We start from the raw sequence: 18,685 nt of genomic DNA, 5'->3' as shown, positions 1-18,685 counted from the left end.
AGTAAGTGATTCCAAGCCCCATTTTTAATGTTCTTTACGTTTTTGGAATCCCGGTAGCTCGATTAAGCTTATGTTAGCAATAATTCAACTTAGGGTTTATATTTGGAAAAATACCCATAGGTGAAATTTGTGTATTTTGATGTTTTATGATAGAATATGGGGTTTTAAATTATGTTAGACAACTTGTACTACTCGATTTTAAGCAAAAACGAGTAAAATGGCTTAATCGGTAAAAATACCTAATAGTCACAAGTACATGTTAGAGTGAGAATTTGATGTTGCCATAGAAGAGAAAAGTGATCAGCATGTTGTAAAACATAAGAATAAGGAATAAAGTTTAATCCCGATCCTAGGGGCAAAAATGTAAATATGCAAAAGTTTAGGGGCAAAATTGTAATTTTGCCAAAATTTGAGTTAAGGATTAATTTGATAATGTGAGTATTAAATGAGCTAAATGTGTTATTTTAGATCAAGAAAGACGTGGAATCGACCTCAATCGAGGAAAAGAAAAGATTGTGGACTAAATTGCAAAATCTTTGTATTTTGGTACCAAGGTACGTTCATGTGTAAATAATGTAGCATAATTGTTATTTTTAAGTTATTGATATTAATTATGTGTTATGCTGAATTTCATTATGAAATGTATGCTTTGTGGTTAATTTCAAATAATATGTAAATTATGTGAGCTACTTGTTAAATATAATTGTTACCGAGTATTGATTTCGGCATTCTACGGAAGACAGCAAGGATAAGTGTCCGAGAAAAATCCCGTTTGAACCTTAGGAATAGATTAGGATACAAGTGACATGTCACTAGGATGGTTGAGCATCCGAACTCGTTGAGTTGAGTCCGAGTTCACTTATGGATGCGAATGTCCGAACTCGTTGAGTTGAGTCCGAGTTCGTGAGATGTAACTAGGCATCCGAACTCGTTGAGTTGAGTCCGAGTTCACTGGATGCGAACGCCCGAGCTCGTTGAGTTGAGTCCGAGTTCGCTTATGGGCGGGTTACATGATTGCTTGATTGAATATGTGGCACTTATATGCAAATTATCCATGTATCCTAATTATATTCCGATGTGTTCAACGGGTAAAGTTCTACTCAATGGAGGAATATTCGAGATGTAAAGAGAAGTATTGGTGAGTGATGTGAAATGGTTATTTTGGACAGGTATGTATTTAACCCTCGGGTTGAGTGTTGATACAACCACTATAAGGTAATAAGATGATGAGGAATGATGTTTAGAAATGTGATATGTGTTTTAGTGATGTATGCTAATGTTGATTGGTATAACTGTTTGTTATGTTACTTATTATTTGCATATGAACTTACTAAGCATTTATGCTTACTCCCTCCTTCTTACTCATTGTAGTTTTGGACAAGCCAGCTCAAGAGTCGGGATAGGTCGAAGGCTCAGTCACACTATCCGGAAGGCTTTTGGTAAATGGCTTGTAAATTTAAGTATGGCATGTATAGCAATATACCTATTTTGTGAAAATGATCTTATGGTATGGTTGTGGAATGGTTGAGGAAATGCTTGATAATGACAAATTATGAAAATGGTTAGTGTAGATTATGTTTGATGTTAAGGAAAACTATTAAGATACTTAGTGCATAAAAACTCATAAAAGGATGAAATTTGCCATAAACAGAATACTGCAGCAACACTGACGCGAGTTTGAAAATTTACTAAAAATCATAGCAATTGAATTTGGTGATGGAATACATATAAAATTGAAGCTTATTATGTCTAGTTTCACATGAAATAAATGAAACAGGTAAAGGAATTATATGTTAGAAGATATTTGAATTTTAGTGAAATAGGGTCATAGCAGTTTTTGAATCCCCTGTTCCAACTTTAGAAGTTCATCATAAATTATAAAGATATAATTAGGTGGTATATTTTATATCCTCAGAATCCTTATTGAGTCTAGATTTAGTAGAAACAAATATCATAGTCATATGAATTTTGTACAGAGAGAAATGTGGTTCGTAGTAAACAGAGGTCAGACCAGTCGAGTCCTGAAATAGGGGTAACTTTAACTAATAAACTGTACTAATTGGCCCAACCAAAAATTCTAGAAAAAATTTAGAAGATAGGTATATGAGTCTAGATTCAGGTAAAATTTACGGATCTTGATTTCGAGTTTCCTAACTTGAGATATGATTTTTCTTGTGACTGTGACGCAAGTAGCTTAAAAGCTGTGAATGTAGAAACAATAATCCAAAGTTCTAAAAATGTTAAACTAAGCTTAGTAACACCTCATACCCGACTCCGGCGATGGTCTCGGGCGTGGGGGCGTTACATTTAGTGGTATCAGAGCAGGTTTAGTCGGTTCTCGGACTACATGTTGTATGTACGGATTTTGCTATACATGCCATATGTATAAATTGTGATAGTGTGACGACTTCTGACCTTTTTAAATGATTTTTTTATAGTAAATGGATCCCGATCCAGCTGTGGCAGATGAAGTAGAGAGTAATGCGCCAGCTCCGGCTGAAGGAGCAGCGTCGACTGAAAAATCCACCTCCTACTGTTGGTCAAGGAGGAGGAGAAAGGGGTCGGGAAGGCTTTCTCCAAATGATGAGTGCATGGTACACTGAGTTCGTTCGTACGAACCCAAATGTACAACCTCCCCCACCTCCCCCAATTCCTCAACCTGTACCCCCGATGCCTCAAGGTATGGATCTGATGAAATTTCACAGAACTCCAGTTGATAGAATTCGCAAGCAAGGGGTCGAAGAATTTAAAGCAAATATTGATGATGATGCCGAGAGAGCAGAGTTCTGGCTTGAAAATTCAATCCGGGTATTTGACGAATTATCTTGTACACCTGAAGAATGTTTGAAATGCGCTATATCTTTGTTGAGGGATTCAGCTTATAATTGGTGGAAGACTTTAATTTCGGTGGTACCGAAAGAGAAAGTAACTTGGGAATTCTTTCAAGAAGAGTTTCGGAAGAAATATATTAGTGAAAGATTTATTGATCAAAAGCATAAAGAATTTCTTGAGCTGAAGCAAGGTAATATGACGGTTACAGAATATGAAAGAGAGTTTGTTCGATTAAGTAAGTATGCCAGAGAGTATGTTCCTACAGAGGCCAATATGTGCCGACGATTTGAAGACGGGCTCAACGAAGACATCAAGGTATTTGTTGGAATTCTTGAATTAAAAGAAATGGTAGTATTGGTTGATCGAGCTTGTAAGGCCGAAGAATTACTTAAAGAAAAGAAAAAGGTAGAGGCTGAGACTAGAAATTGGAAGAAAAGACCGATGAGCGGTTCATTTTCACAGCAACCTAGAAAGTCAAGGAATATGAATCCTCGTTCCCAAGCTTCAGCTGGGCAATCATATGGGAATTATAAGAAGCAAAATGTGGGTCCTAAATCCCAGACTACTTCGGCAGCCAGTGTAGGGAACTCGAGATTTGTTAAACCTGAGTGCCAGCGGTGTGGTAGAAATCATTTTGGTCCGTGTAGAGCAAATGAATGTTTTCGATGTGGTTCTTCGGATCATTTTATTAGAGACTGCCCAGAGAGAGCTGAAAAAGAAAAATTTCAGAATACAAAAACAAGTGGGGCGGATTCGAGAGGAAGATATCCAAGAAAAGCTGGGAGCGAAGCAAGCAGTAAGAATGAAGCCAGGGATGCACCAGTTAGACCTGAAGGAAGGGCTCCGGCTAGAACTTATGCTATTAAAGCACGTGAAGATGCTTCCTCACCTGATGTGATTACCGGTACATTTTCCTTCTATAATGTTAATGTTATTGCTTTGATTGATCCCGGTTCTACTCATTCATATGTGTGCATGAAATTGGTGTCTAGTATGAATATACCTGTTGAGAACACAGAATTTATGATTAGAGTGTCGAATCCGTTAGGCAAATGTGTGACTGTCGATAAAGTATGTAAGAAATGTCCTTTAATGATTCGGGATCATTACTTTCCGGCCGACTTAATGTTGTTGCCGTTTGATGAGTTTGATGTTATTTTGGGTATGGATTGGTTGACATTGCATGATGCTAAAATAAATTGCAAAGAAAAGATTATAGAATTAAAGTGTGGAAATGGTGAAACCCTGCGGGTTGAATCAGATAAATCAGAGGCATTGCCTAGTGTGGTTTCTTCAATGTCGGCTCAAAGATATCTGAGAAAGGGTTATGAAGCTTATTTGGCGTATGTAATTAATACAAAAGAAGTTGAAAAGAAAGTTGAATCAGTGCCGGTTGTGTGTGAATTTGCGGACGTATTTTCAGAAGAATTGCTGGGTTTGCCTCCAGTCAGGGAAGTAGAATTTGGTATTGATTTGATACCGGGAACAGCTCCGATTTCGATTGCTCCGTATAGAATGGCACCAGTAGAGTTGAAGGAATTAAAGTCGCAGTTGCAAGAGTTGACTGATAAAGGTTTTGTGAGACCGAGTTTTTCACCTTGGGGTGCTCCCGTGTTATTTGTGAAAAAGAAGGATGGTTCTATGAGGTTGTGTGTTGATTATCGGCAGTTAAACAAGGTGACAATCAAAAACAAGTATCCGTTGCCAAGAATTGATGATTTGTTTGACCAGCTAAAAGGAGCGACATGGTTTTCAAAGATTGACTTGAGATTTGGGTATTACTAACTACGGGTAAAAGAGTCGGATGTGCCTAAAACTGCTTTTAGAACAAGGTATGGTCATTATGAATTTTTAGTTATGCCATTCGGATTGACAAATGCTCCTGTTGTGTTTATGGATTTAATGAATCGCATATTTCAGCCATACTTGGACAAATTTGTTGTGGTGTTTATAGATGATATTTTAATTTATTCAAAAGATGATACAGAGCATGCTGAGCATTTGAGGATAGTTTTGCAAACTTTGAGAAATAAGCAGCTGTATGCTAAGTTTAGTAAAAGTGAATTTTGGCTTCGAGAAGTTGGATTTTTGGGTCATATTGTTTCAGGTGATGGTATACGGGTTGATCCTAGTAAAATTTCAGCCATTGTTGATTGGAAACCACCGAAAAACGTAACCAAAGTTAGAAGTTTCTTGGGGCTAGCTGGGTATTATCGGCGGTTTGTAAATGGATTTTCTATAATTGCTGCTCCTATAACTAGATTACTCCGAAAGGATGTTAAATTTGAATGGACGGAAGAATGTCAACAGAGTTTTGAAGAATTGAAAAAGTTATTAACAGAGGCACCAGTGTTAGTACAGCCCGAATCAGTTAAAGAATTTGTGGTGTATAGTGATGCTTCTCTAAATGGTTTGGGGTGTGTGCTCATGCAAGAAGGAAAAGTGGTGGCATATGCTTCGAGGCAGTTAAAACCTCATGAGAGGAATTATCCTACTCACGATTTGGAATTGGCTGCGGTGGTGTTTGCTTTGAAAATTTGGCGACATTATTTGTATGGTGAAAAATGTCGGGTATATACCGACCACAAAAGTCTTAAGTACTTGATGTCACAAAAAGACTTGAATTTGAGACAACGAAGATGGTTGGAATTATTGAAAGATTACGAGCTTGTTATTGATTATCATCCGGGAAAAGCGAATGTGGTTGCTAATGCTTTGAGCAGAAAGTTGTTGTTTGCTTTGAGAGTTATGAACACTCAGTTGAAAGTGTCAGATGATGGTTTGGTTCTAGCAGAGTTAAGAGCAAAACCAATGTTTTTGCAAGAGATTTCTGAAGCTCAGAAAGATGATCAAGATTTGCAAGCCAAGAGAAAACAGTGTGAAGTTGATACAGAGTCAGATTTCAAAATTGGTTCTGATGGGTGCTTAATGTTTAAAGATCGGATTTGTGTACCGAAGAATGAGGAATTGATTCAAAAGATCCTACAGGAAGCTCATAGTAGTTATTTCTCGATTCATCCGGGTAGTACGAAAATGTATAATGACTTGAAGAAAATGTATTGGTGGAATGGAATGAAAAGAGATATATCAGAGTTTGTGTCCAAATGCTTAATTTGTCAACAGGTGAAAGCTGAACACCAAGTGCCTTCGGGATTACTTCAGCCTATTATGGTTCCTGAATGGAAATGGGATCGGATTACTATGGATTTTGTTTTAGGATTACCATTGACTCCAGGAAAGAAAGATGCCATCTGGGAATAGTTGACAAATTAACTAAGTCGGCTCATTTTATCTCGGTACGTACGATTATTCTCTTAACAAGTTGGCTGAACTGTATATTAGAGAAATTGTTAGATTACACGGAATACCATTGTCAATTATTTCAGATAGAGATCCAAGGTTTACCTTGCGGTTTTGGCAAAAGTTGCAAGACGCGTTAGGTACAAAGTTAAATTTTAGTACTGCTTTTCATCCACAAACTGATGGACAATCAGAGAGTAATTTAGATTCTTGAAGACATGCTCAGATGTTGTGTATTGGAATTTCAAGGAAGTTGGGAAAGATATTTGCCGTTGGTAGAATTTGCTTACAACAATAGTTATCAGACGAGCTTGAAAATGGCACCTTATGAAGCATTGTATGGTCGTAAGTGTCGAACGCCTTTGTATTGGACTGAACTCAAGGAAAATCAGATTTATGGAGTTGATCTAATAAAAGAAACTGAAGAAAAAGTGAAAGTAATTCGAGATTGTTTGAAAGCTGCTTCAGATAGACAAAAATCTTATGCAGATCTAAAACGAAAGGACATTGAATTTCAAGTTGGTGATAAAGTATTTTTAAAGGTGTCTCCGTGGAAGAAAGTCCTTAGATTTGGACGGAAGGGCAAATTAAGTCCGCGTTTTATTGGGCCGTATGAAATAATTGAAAAAGTTGGACCGGTAGCATATCGGCTAGCATTACCACCTGAATTAGAGAAGATTCATGATGTGTTCCACGTATCTATGTTACATCGGTATCGTTCGGATCCTTCACATGTAGTTTCACCGACAGAAATTGAACTACAACCATATATGACCTACGAAGAAGAACCGATTAAGATTTTAGCTCGAGAGGTCAAACAACTAAGGAATAAAAATGTTGCACTTGTGAAGGTGTTGTGGGAAAGGCATGGAGTAGAAGAAGCTACATGGGAATCCGAAGAAACTATGAGAAATCAATACCCACATCTGTTTACAGGTAAGATTTTCGAGGACGAAAATCCTTAAAGGGGGGAGAGTTGTAATATCCCGAATTAGGGCCTAATCGGAATAGTGGTTTCGTGACCACAAATTCGAGATAGAAATAATTATTTTATAATTATTTTGATGATTATGATATGATTTCATGATTGTGTGAAAATTTCGTGATGAAATTCTATGCCTAAAGTGCTTAAATTGAAAGTAGGGACTAAATCGAATAAGTTGCAAAACTTGCATTCTAGAAGTTTTTAGTATGAAATTGTTTTGGAATATTAATGAGGAGGTCTTAAATAGCAATTTGACCAATTTTAAGTTCATGGACAAAATTAGGACATGGAAGGAATTTTTGGAAAGTTGAGTAGTAAGGGTATTTTGGTCATTTAGTTATTAAAATGAATTAAAAACAAAATTAAAAGCCAATTTTTGTCCATCTTCTCCATTAGGCCGAAATTTCAAGGGTTCTCAATAGCTAGGGTTTGTTTCAAGCTTCCAAGCTCCATAGTAAGTGATTCCAAGCCCCATTTTTAATGTTCTTTACGTTTTTGGAATCCCGGTAGCTCGATTAAGCTTATGTTAGCAATAATTCAACTTAGGGTTTATATTTGGAAAAATACCCATAGGTGAAATTTGTGTATTTTGATGTTTTATGATAGAATATGGGGTTTTAAATTATGTTAGACAACTTGTACTACTCGATTTTAAGCAAAAACGAGTAAAATGGCTTAATCGATAAAAATACCTAATAGTCACAAGTACATGTTAGAGTGAGAATTTGATGTTGCCATAGAAGAGAAAAGTGATCAGCATGTTGTAAAACATAAGAATAAGGAATAAAGTTTAATCCCGAGCCTAGGGGCAAAAATGTAAATATGCAAAAGTTTAGGGGCAAAATTGTAATTTTGCCAAAATTTGAGTTAAGGATTAATTTGATAATGTGAGTATTAAATGAGCTAAATGTGTTATTTTAGATCAAGAAAGACGTGGAATCGACCTCAATCGAGGAAAAGAAAAGATTGTGGACTAAATTGCAAAATCTTTGTATTTTGGTACCAAGGTAAGTTCATGTGTAAATAATGTAGCATAATTGTTATTTTTAAGTTATTGATATTAATTATGTGTTATGCTGAATTTCATTATGAAATGTATGCTTTGTGGTTAATTTCAAATAATATGTAAATTATGTGAGCTACTTGTTAAATATAATTGTTACCGAGTATTGATTTCGGCATTCTACGGAAGACGGCAAGGATAAGTGTTCGAGAAAAATTCCGTTTGAACCTTAGGAATAGATTAGGATACAAGTGACATGTCACTAGGATGGTTGAGCATCCGAACTCGTTGAGTTGAGTCCGAGTTCACTTATGGATGCGAATGTCCGAACTCGTTGAGTTGAGTCCGAGTTCGTGAGATGTAACTAGGCATCCGAACTCGTTGAGTTGAGTCTGAGTTCACTTATGGATGCGAACGCTCGAGCTCGTTGAGTTGAGTCCGAGTTCACTTATGGGCGGGTTACATGATTGCTTGATTGAATATGTGGCACTTATATGCAAATTATCCATGTATCCGAATTATATTCCGATGTGTTCAACGGGTAAAGTTCTACTCAATGGAGGAATATTCGAGATGTAAAGAGAAGTATTGGTGAGTGATGTGAAATGGTTATTTTGGACAGGTATGTATTTAACCCTCGGGTTGAGTGTTGATACAACCACTATAAGGTAATAAGATGATGAGGAATGATGTTTAGAAATGTGATATGTGTTTTAGTGATGTATGCTAATGTTGATTGGTATAACTGTTTGTTATGTTACTTATTATTTGCATATGAACTTACTAAGCATTTATGCTTACTCACTCCTTCTTACTCATTGTAGTTTTGGACAAGCCAGCTCAGGAGTCGGGATAGGTCGAAGGCTCAGTCACACTATCCGGAAGACTTTTGGTAAATGGCTTGTAAATTTAAGTATGGCATGTATAGCAATATACCTATTTTGTGAAAATGATCTTATGGTATGGTTGTGGAATGGTTGAGGAAATGCTTGATAATGACAAATTATGAAAATGGTTAGTGTAGATTATGTTTGATGTTAAGGAAAACTATTAAGATACTTAGTGCATAAAAACTCATAAAAGGATGAAATTTGCCATAAACAGAATACTGCAGCAACACTGACGCAAGTTTGAAAATTTACTAAAAATCATAGTAATTGAATTTGGTGATGGACTACATATCAAATTGAAGCTTATTATGTCTAGTTTCACATGAAACAAATGAAACAGGTAAAGGAATTATATGTTAGCAGATATTTGAATTTTAGTGAAATAGGGTCATAGCAGTTTTTGAATCCCCTGTTCCAACTTTAGAAGTTCATCATAAATTATAAAGATATAATTAGGTGGTATATTTTATATCCTCAGAATCCTTATTGAGTCTAGGTTTAGTAGAAACAAATATCATAGTCATATGAATTTTGTACAGAGAGAAATGTGGTTCGTAGTAAACAGAGGTTAGACCAGTCGAGTCCTGAAACAGGGGTAACTTTAACTAATAAACTGTACTAATTGGCCCAACCAAAAATTCTAGAAAAAAATTGGAAGATAGGTATATGAGTCTAGATTCAGGTAAAATTTACGGATCTTAATTTCGAGTTTCGTAACTCGAGATATGATTTTTCTTGTGACTGTGACGCAAGTAGCTTAAAAGCTGTGAATGTAGAAACAATAATCCAAAGTTCTAAAAATGTTAAACTAAGCTTAGTAACACCTCATACTCGACTCCGGCGATGGTCTCGGGCGTGGGGGCGTTACACCACCTGTTGATAAAATTCACAAATATGGGGCTGATGAATTCAGGGCTATAGTAGATGATGATCCTGAGAGAGCTGAGTTTTGGTTAGAAAATATGATCCAAGTCTTTGATGAGTTATCTTGTTCATCGATCGAGTGTTTTAAATGTGCTGTATCATTATTGAAAGGTTTAACATATCAGTGGTTGAAAACGTTTATTTCTGTAGTACTGAGAGAGCGGATCACATGAGAATTCTTTCAAACCGAATTTAGAAAGAAATATATAAGTCAAATATTTCTTGAGCTTAAACAGGGTCATATGACAACATCTGAATATAAAAAAAAGTTTGTCAGATTGAGTAAGTATGCCCGAGAATGTTTTCCAACTGAAGTTGCTATGTGTAAACAGTTTGAAGATGGGTTGAATGAAGATATAAAGCTTTTAGTCAGAATTCTCGAGCTAAAAGAATTTGTTGTTTTGGTTGATAGAGCACACAAAGCCGAGGAGCTTAGTAAAGAGAAAAGAAATACTAATTCTGAAGCTAGAGATTCAAGAAAGAGATCAACTGGGAAATCATATCATTCATTGTCAAAGAGATCAAAGGATTACCATAATCGTTCAACTACTTCAGTGGGATATCCTAGTAGGGATCATGGTAAGCAACACACAAGTTCTAAAGCTCAATCTACATCAGTAGCAAGCGTTGGTAGCGTTAAGGCCAAAAGAACTGATTCTCAATGATGTGGACGATGACACTTTGGCAAATGTCGGATGAATGACAGAGCTTGTTTCAGATGTGGTTCGTAGGAGCATTTTATTCAGGATTGTCCTGAGTTACCTGAAAAAGAAAAAAATTCAAACTGTTCAACCGAGCAATACAACTGCGAGAGGGAGACCGCTAAGGAACCCTAGAATTATGAATAATAGTTGAAGTGCGACTAAGGACTCAGCTGTGAGATACGAGGAACAAGCACAAGATAGATCCTATGCGATCCGTACGTGTGAGAAAGCTTTTGCTCTAGATGTTATTACTGATACTTTTTCTATCTTTGACACTAAAGTTACAGCTTTGATTGATCTTGGATTAACTCATTCGTATGTGTGTACAAACCTTGCGTCAAAGAAAAGTTTACCTGTTGAGTCCACTGAATTTGTGGTTAAAGTATCAAACCTTCTAGATTAGTATGTGTTAGTCGACAAAGTCTGCAAGAACTGTCTTTTGATGACTCGGGGTTATAGCTTTCCGGCCAATCTGATGCTTTTGCCATTCGATGAGTTTGATGTGATTCTGGGTATGGATTGGCTGACTGTGATAGCCCAAAATTTACCCTAGTCGGAATGTGGTTTCGGGACCACAAAACCGAGTCATAAAATTTAGTTAAAATTTTATTTGCATATCTTATATGTGTGATAGTACTTGTACAAAAATTTGATGTTTTAATTTTATATTAGGAATGTGAATTTTGCTTGAAAGGATCTAGTTGAAAGACTTGGAAAATTATGATAGGTAAATAAGTAAGGACCAAATAGTATTAAAGTGGGAAAGTGTTGTCCTTGCATGTCAAATTAGCCAAACTAAAGCATAGTGGCCGGCCATGCTATGAGTGGAAACATGTCTCCAACATGTTATGCTAGTGATGTATGTTAAGAAAAATAAAATAATGAGAATGGTGATTAAATAATGAAAGGAAGGGTGATGAAAAAAAAAATAATATGGTCTCATCCATACCCCCTTGTTGCCGTGAATTGAAGAAAGAAAACAAAAAAAAAGTGTTCATTCTTGAACATCTTTGGCCGAATAGAGGAAAGAAAGGAAGGGGAAAAGCTTGAGAAAATCGGCTATGGTGGTTTGCTAGACTAAGGTATGTTTGATGTTGTCCTTGAGATGCATGCATGTTTTAGTAATTGACTTGAGTTCTAAATAGCCCATGTTCAAATCTTGAATCTTGTTGGTAACATGAGCAATCGGTCATGAGAAAGTGTTCAAGAAATGGTTGTTGTTCATGTTATTTGGATGAGAAATGGTGAGTTTTGTTGTTTCATGTTAAAGTTAGGTGAATGATGATAGAGGAGTGTTTGAACTATAAAAAGAATCGGCTACCTTGTTATGAGCTAGGGCCGAATGTGAGTTTGGTTGTGTTTGAATATTACATGCTTGGTAGAATGGTGGATGAAGGTTCCGAATGTATGTTGGATTGATAGAGTCTCCAAATTGATTTTATGTGTGTATGCATGACCGAATATACGTGGTCACATGAGTAAGGAAATGAGTTATTTGATATGTGGTAAAAGTTAAGTACTAAATCGAAGGTTGCTAAAATTTCCATTTCTTTAGCCGAATATGTGTTTGATCAATGAAGGAATTGTTGAAGAATATAGGTCAACTTGGTGAGAGTATTCGGCTTAGTGTATAAATGATATAAAGATTTTAGGAAATTGTTTTGGTTAGGTGTATGTATGATTAAGTATATTCGGCAATATACTTAAAGTGGGTACATGATATTACATTATAATTATTGAGCTTAAGTATATGGATATGTGTATATGTGGTCATATAATGACATTTTGGTTTGAAAATTTAATGATATGTGATTGCCGAATGTGATAAATAAATTCATGTTATTGGGTTAAATATTGAATACTCTTATTTGTATTATTTAAGCTCAAGAACCTAAAGGAGAGGCGTCCAACAAGGGGAAATCGAAGGTCATCGAGTAGCCGACTCGGAATTATTTTACCCAACATAAAGTAAGTCATTAAGCATATAGTTGGTATTAATTCAAATGGTCGTAACGTTTATGTAATGATGCTGAATGGAATGAATAAATATATATATATGCATGTACGTATGTGGTGATGAAAGTGTTGAATGAAAAGAAAAGAGGTGAGATGTATTGAGTTGTTGATCTCGGCACTAAATGTGCGGGTATAAACATTTATGACCATGAGATTGGCGCTAAGTGTGCGGGTTTAAATTGTGCAGCACTAAGTGTGCGAATTGAATATGTAGCACTAAGTGTGCGAGTTAGACTATGTAGCACTAAGTGTGCGAGTTGACTATGTAGCACTAAGTGTGCGAGTATGATTATGTAGCACTAAGTGTGCGAGTTGATTATATAGCACTGAGTGTGCGGACTTAATAAATATTCTTGAATCATTATGGACACTAAGTGTGCGACACTATTGAGTCCACGGATAGCGGATCGGGTAAGTATCTTGAGCTCATGGCTAATAGGTGCTATGTCTATATTTGGAGTTGAGCTTGGTAAGTTTGAACCCATGTGACGAATATACTTGAAGTCACGTACATAAGATTTATCATGGAATGGGTGAAAGGCCGTTTAGTTGTATGATTGTAACGAAAATAAAATGATTTATGAAAATGCCTCGAATATCCTATTGATGAGTATATGGAATGTGAATGCATGATTTGGTATGAGATTGAACCGATAGGTCGGAGGAACTCTGGTATGGTTCGGTATGGACGGAGTAACTAGCCTCGTTCCATTTTGTTTCCTCTTGTGATAATGTTATTAATGGATGGTAGTGTATTGCTTATGACTTACTGAGTTATAAACTCACTCGGTGTTTCCTTGTCACCCATACTAGGTTTCTTGGACTCGTCTCTTTTTGCGTGGTCGGGCCGTCATCGAAGTCATCACACCGGATAGCAAGTTTTGGTACTTTCTTCTTAGTTGGCGTAGGAGAACATTTCGGCATGTATAGGCTATTATGTTGTGTTTGAACTTTGGTATGTAATCTTTTAGCCATGCGAAAATGGCATAAATGTTCGGTTGGGTTTGGATTCATAACGATAGGTCGCAAATCTTGATAATTCGACCTTTTTATGCCATACGTCATGGTTGATTATTTTGGTGTTAAAATTCATGATATGGCAATAGTGTAGTAGGGGGAAGTTTGACAATGATTAGCCTTTGGCATGGTTAGTCATGATCATAATTTGTGATATGCATGATGAATTATTAGTTAGATCAAGGAGTAAACACGAAGTGGGCATAGTTGCTTTCGTAACAGATGCTGGTAGCAGCAGTGACAAGAGATTGAAAAATCACTAAAAATAGTAGGAGTGGAATTAATTGATGAATAAATTATGTAATCGAAGTTCGATGAGTCTATTTTCATATAGAAGTAACGAAAGGATCATATGAACAGTATGTTAAGAGATAATCAGGTTCTCGTGGGACAGGGCCAGAACGGTTTCTTGATTCCCTGCTCCGACTTTGGAAATTCATTATAAATTAACCAGAGATAATTAGGAGTCATACCATATATTTATAGATTCCTCTCTGAGTCTAGTTTCTGTAGAAACAAACGGCATCAGTATGGAAGTTCTGTACAGAGAGATATCCATGTCGTAATGCGCAAAGGTCAGTGTAGTCGACCCCAGTAACATGGGAGACTTTGACTAATAAACTGTACTAATTGGCCCGACCAAAAAATTCTAGAAAAAATATGTAGATGGGAATATGAGTCTAGTTTCAGGGAAAATTCACGGAACTGGATTTTGAGTTCCAGAGCTCAAGATATGATTTTTAAAGCGACTAGTACGCAGATTGACAGCTTGTCTGGAAAAATTTTAATAAGTGGTTTGAAGTCTGTTAACACCTCGTGTTCGACTCCGGCGACGGCCTCGGGTTCGGGGTGTTACATTTGATTGGTATCAGAGCTATGGTTTAGTCGGTTCTAGGACTACCATAGCACGTATGAGTCTAGCTATACATGCCGAATGTTAATGTTTAACTGTGTGATGACTTCTGACGGTTAAAATTTATGTTTTGATTAGTAAATGGATCCCGGTGTAGAAAGAATCTTAGCGGATGACGTTGAAAGTGTAGCGGCTGCTCCTGCACAAGGGACACCGCCTATTGAACCTCAGTCATCTGCGAATAATCAAGGTGAGGGGGCTAAACAAGCCTTCTTTACCATGATGAATGAGTGGGTCGCACAGTATGCCCGAACCAATCCGGCTGTCCAACAATTCCCGAATTTGAATAATCCACCCCCGGAGCCAGTAATGCCATCAGTTACTGATCCTGTGAGGCTGAGTAAGCCACCTGTAGACTTGATTAGGAAGCGCGGGGCTGAGGAGTTCAGGGCCATAGTTACTGATGATGCTGAAAGGGCCGAGTTCTGGCTTGATAACACCGTTCGGGTGTTCGATGAACTGTCATGCACACCTGATGAATGTCTAAAGTGTGCTGTATCTTTGTTGCGAGACTCAGCCTACTATTGGTGGAGGACCTTGATTTCCATAGTCCCGAACGAACGAGTAACTTGGGACTTCTTTCAGACGGAATTTCGAAAGAAATATATTAGCCAACGGTTCATTGATCAAAAGCGTAAGGAATTCTTGGAACTCAAGCAAGGCCGTATGACAGTATCAGAATACGAACATGAATTCGTGAGACTCAGTAGGTATGCCCGGGAGTGTGTAGCTGATGAGGTTGCTATGTGCAAAAGATTCGAAGAAGGATTGAATGAAGATTTAAAGCTACTAATGGGTATTTGGAAATAAAAGAATTCGTAACACTAGTCGAACGAGCCTGCAAGGCGGAAGAACTTGGAAAGGAGAAGAAGAAGGCTGAATTTGAAGCTAGAGACTATCGTAAAAGATCGACGGGTAAAGCTCCGTTCTCAGCTGTAAAGAAGTTCAAGGAGGACACTAATAAGTCGAGGACGACTGCGGGAATTTCCATCAGAGCAAAACCATCGACGGGCTCCCGAGCTACTTCGGTAGCTAGTGTGGGCAATAATCGTCTAGAGAAACCTGAATGTCCCCAATGCGGAAGACAACACCTAGGTGAATGTTGGGGTAAGTCTACTAACAGGGCCTGTTACGGATGCGGTTCGAAGGACCACTTCATTAGAGATTGCACGGAGCTTGATGAGAAGAATAAGATTCAAGGTGCAAGACCTAGTGGAGTGACAACTAGAGGTAGACCACCGAGAATTTTGGGAGGTAGGGGTGGTAGTCAGAGAGGGGCCTCTGATACGGCTGTTCGAGCCGAGAACCGTACTCCTGCTAGAGCTTATGCCATCCGCGCACGAGAGGAGGCATCCTCCCCTGACGTCATCACTGGTACCTTCACTCTCTTTGATACTAATGTGATTGCATTGATTGACCCTGGCTCTACTCATTCATATGTATGCGAAACCTTAGCATCCAGTAAGACTCTACCTGTTGAGTCTACTGAGTTCGTAATTCGAGTGTCAAACCCTTTGGGTCAATGCGTATTTGTTGATAAAGTGTGTAAGAGATGCCCTCTAATAATCCGAGAATCCTGTTTTCCGGCCGATTTGATGCTTTTGCCGTTTGACGAATTTGATGTTATTCTTGGTTTGGATTGGTTGACCGCGCATGATGCGGTTGTGAATTGCAAAAGCAAGACTATTGATTTGAGGTGCGCAAATAACGAGATAATCCGAGTTGAGTCTACGGACTTAAGGGGGGTTGCCAGCTGTAATATCAGCAATGTTGGCCCAGAAATATGTGAGAAAAGGGTGCGAAGCATACCTTGCGTATGTACTTGATGACAAAGAGTTAGAAAAGAAACCCGAATCTGTGCCGGTGGTTTGTGAATACCCGGATGTTTTTCCTGAAGAGTTACCGGGTTTGCCACCTGTTCGGGAGATAGAGTTTGGTATTGAGCTTGTACCTGGAACTACGCCAATTTCGATAGCTCCGTATCGTATGGCACTAACCGAGTTAAAAGAGTTGAAAGCTCAGTTGCAAGAATTGACGGATAGAGGTTTCGCTCGACCAAGTTTCTCACCTTGGGGTGCACCAGTATTGTTCGTGAAAAAGAAGGACGGAACCATGAGGTTGTGCATTGACTATCGTCAACTGAATAAAGTGACGATAAAGAACAAATATCCGTTGCCGCGCATCGATGATTTGTTCGACCAACTGAAGGGAGCCTCAGTGTTCTCAAAAATAGATTTGAGATCGGGCTATTATCAGTTGCGAATTCGAGATTCGGACATACCCAAAACTGCTTTCAGAACGAGGTACGGTCACTACGAGTTCTTAGTGATGCCGTTTGGGCTCACTAATGCCCCTGCAGTATTTATGGATTTGATGAATCGGATCTTCAGACCATATTTGGATCGGTTCGTAGTTGTGTTCATTGATGACATCTTGGTCTATTCAAGAGATGAGATCGAACATGCTGAACACTTGAGATTAATGTTGCAAGTTTTGCGGGATAAGAAGTTATATGCTAAGTTCAGTAAGTGTAAGTTCTGGTTAAGAGAGGTTAGCTTCTTGGGTCATGTGGTATCCGCATCGGGTATTCGAGTTGACCCGAACAAAATCTCAGCCATACTTAACTGGAAACCTCCGAGAAATATTACTGAGGTTCGGGGCTTTTTGGGACTCGCCGGTTATTACCGACGATTTGTCAAAGGTTTCTCGATGATAGCCACACCAATGACGAAGCTACTTCAAAAGGATGCTAAGTTCGAATGGACGGAGAAATGTCAGAAAGGCTTCGATCAACTGAAAACTCATTTGACTGAAGCTCCAATTTTAGTGCAACCCGAATCAGGCAAAGAGTTTGTCATTTATAGTGACGCATCCCTACTCGGGTTGGGTTGCGTATTGATGCAAGAAGGTCGAGTTGTGGCCTATGCGTCGAGACAATTGAAGCCACACGAGAGAAATTATCCCACCCATGATCTCGAGCTAGCCGCCATCGTATTTGCTTTGAAAATATGGCGACATTATTTGTTTGGCGAAAAGTGCCATGTATTTTCGGATCACAAAAGTCTCAAATATTTGATGACTCAAAGAGACCTAAATCTGCGACAAAGACGTTGGCTTGAGTTGTTGAAAGATTACGGGCTTGCCATTGATTACCACCCGGGAAAGGCTAATGTGGTTGCGGACGCCTTAAGCCGGAAATCGCTGTTTGCTTTACGAGCGATGAATGTGCACTTGTCTATTCTACCCGACAATGTGTTAGTAGCTGAATTAAAAGCCAAACCATTATTGATTCATCGAATTCGTGAAGCCCAGAAAGTTGATGATGAATTGGTTGCAAAATGGGCTGAGTGTGTTCCGAACAAGGAATCGGAGTTTCAAATGGATGATGATGATTGTTTGAGGTTCAGAAGTTGTTTGTGTGTTCCAAGGAATTCAGAACTTATTTCGATGATTTTGAATGAGGCTCATAGTGGCCGAATGTCTATCCACCCGGGTAGTACTAAAATGTACAACGATCTGAAACGTCAATTTTGGTGGCCGGGCATGAAACGAGACATTTCGGAATTTGTTTTAAGGTGTTTAATATGTCAACAAGTGAAAGCGGAACATCAAGTGCCTTCGGGATTACTTCAGCCAATCATGATACCTGAATGGAAATGGGATCGAGTCACGATGGATTTTGTATCTGGGTTACCATTGTCGACGAGTAAGAAAGATGCGATTTGGGTTGTTGTCGATAGACTGACTAAGTCGGCTCACTTTATCCCCGTATGTACGGATTTTTCATTGGATAAACTAGCCGAATTGTATGTTTCTCAGATTGTGAGATTACATGGAGTACCTATTTCTATTGTGTCAGATAGAGACCCAAGATTTACATCGCGATTTTGGAAGAAATTGCAAGAAGCTTTGGGTACCAAGCTGCATTTTAGCACCGCTTTTCATCCACAAACCGATGGTCAATCCGAGCGGATAATTCAGATACTTGAGGATATGTTGAGATGTTGCATCCTCGAGTTTAGTGGTTCATGGGAACGGTATGTACCTTTGATTGAATTCGCTTACAACAATAGTTTTCAATCAAGTATTAAGATGGCACCT

Source organism: Gossypium hirsutum, chromosome D04 (genome assembly GCF_007990345.1).
Source record: "Gossypium hirsutum isolate 1008001.06 chromosome D04, Gossypium_hirsutum_v2.1, whole genome shotgun sequence".
NCBI lineage: Eukaryota > Viridiplantae > Streptophyta > Magnoliopsida > Malvales > Malvaceae > Gossypium > Gossypium hirsutum.
Note: the sequence above shows the minus strand (reverse complement) of the source record.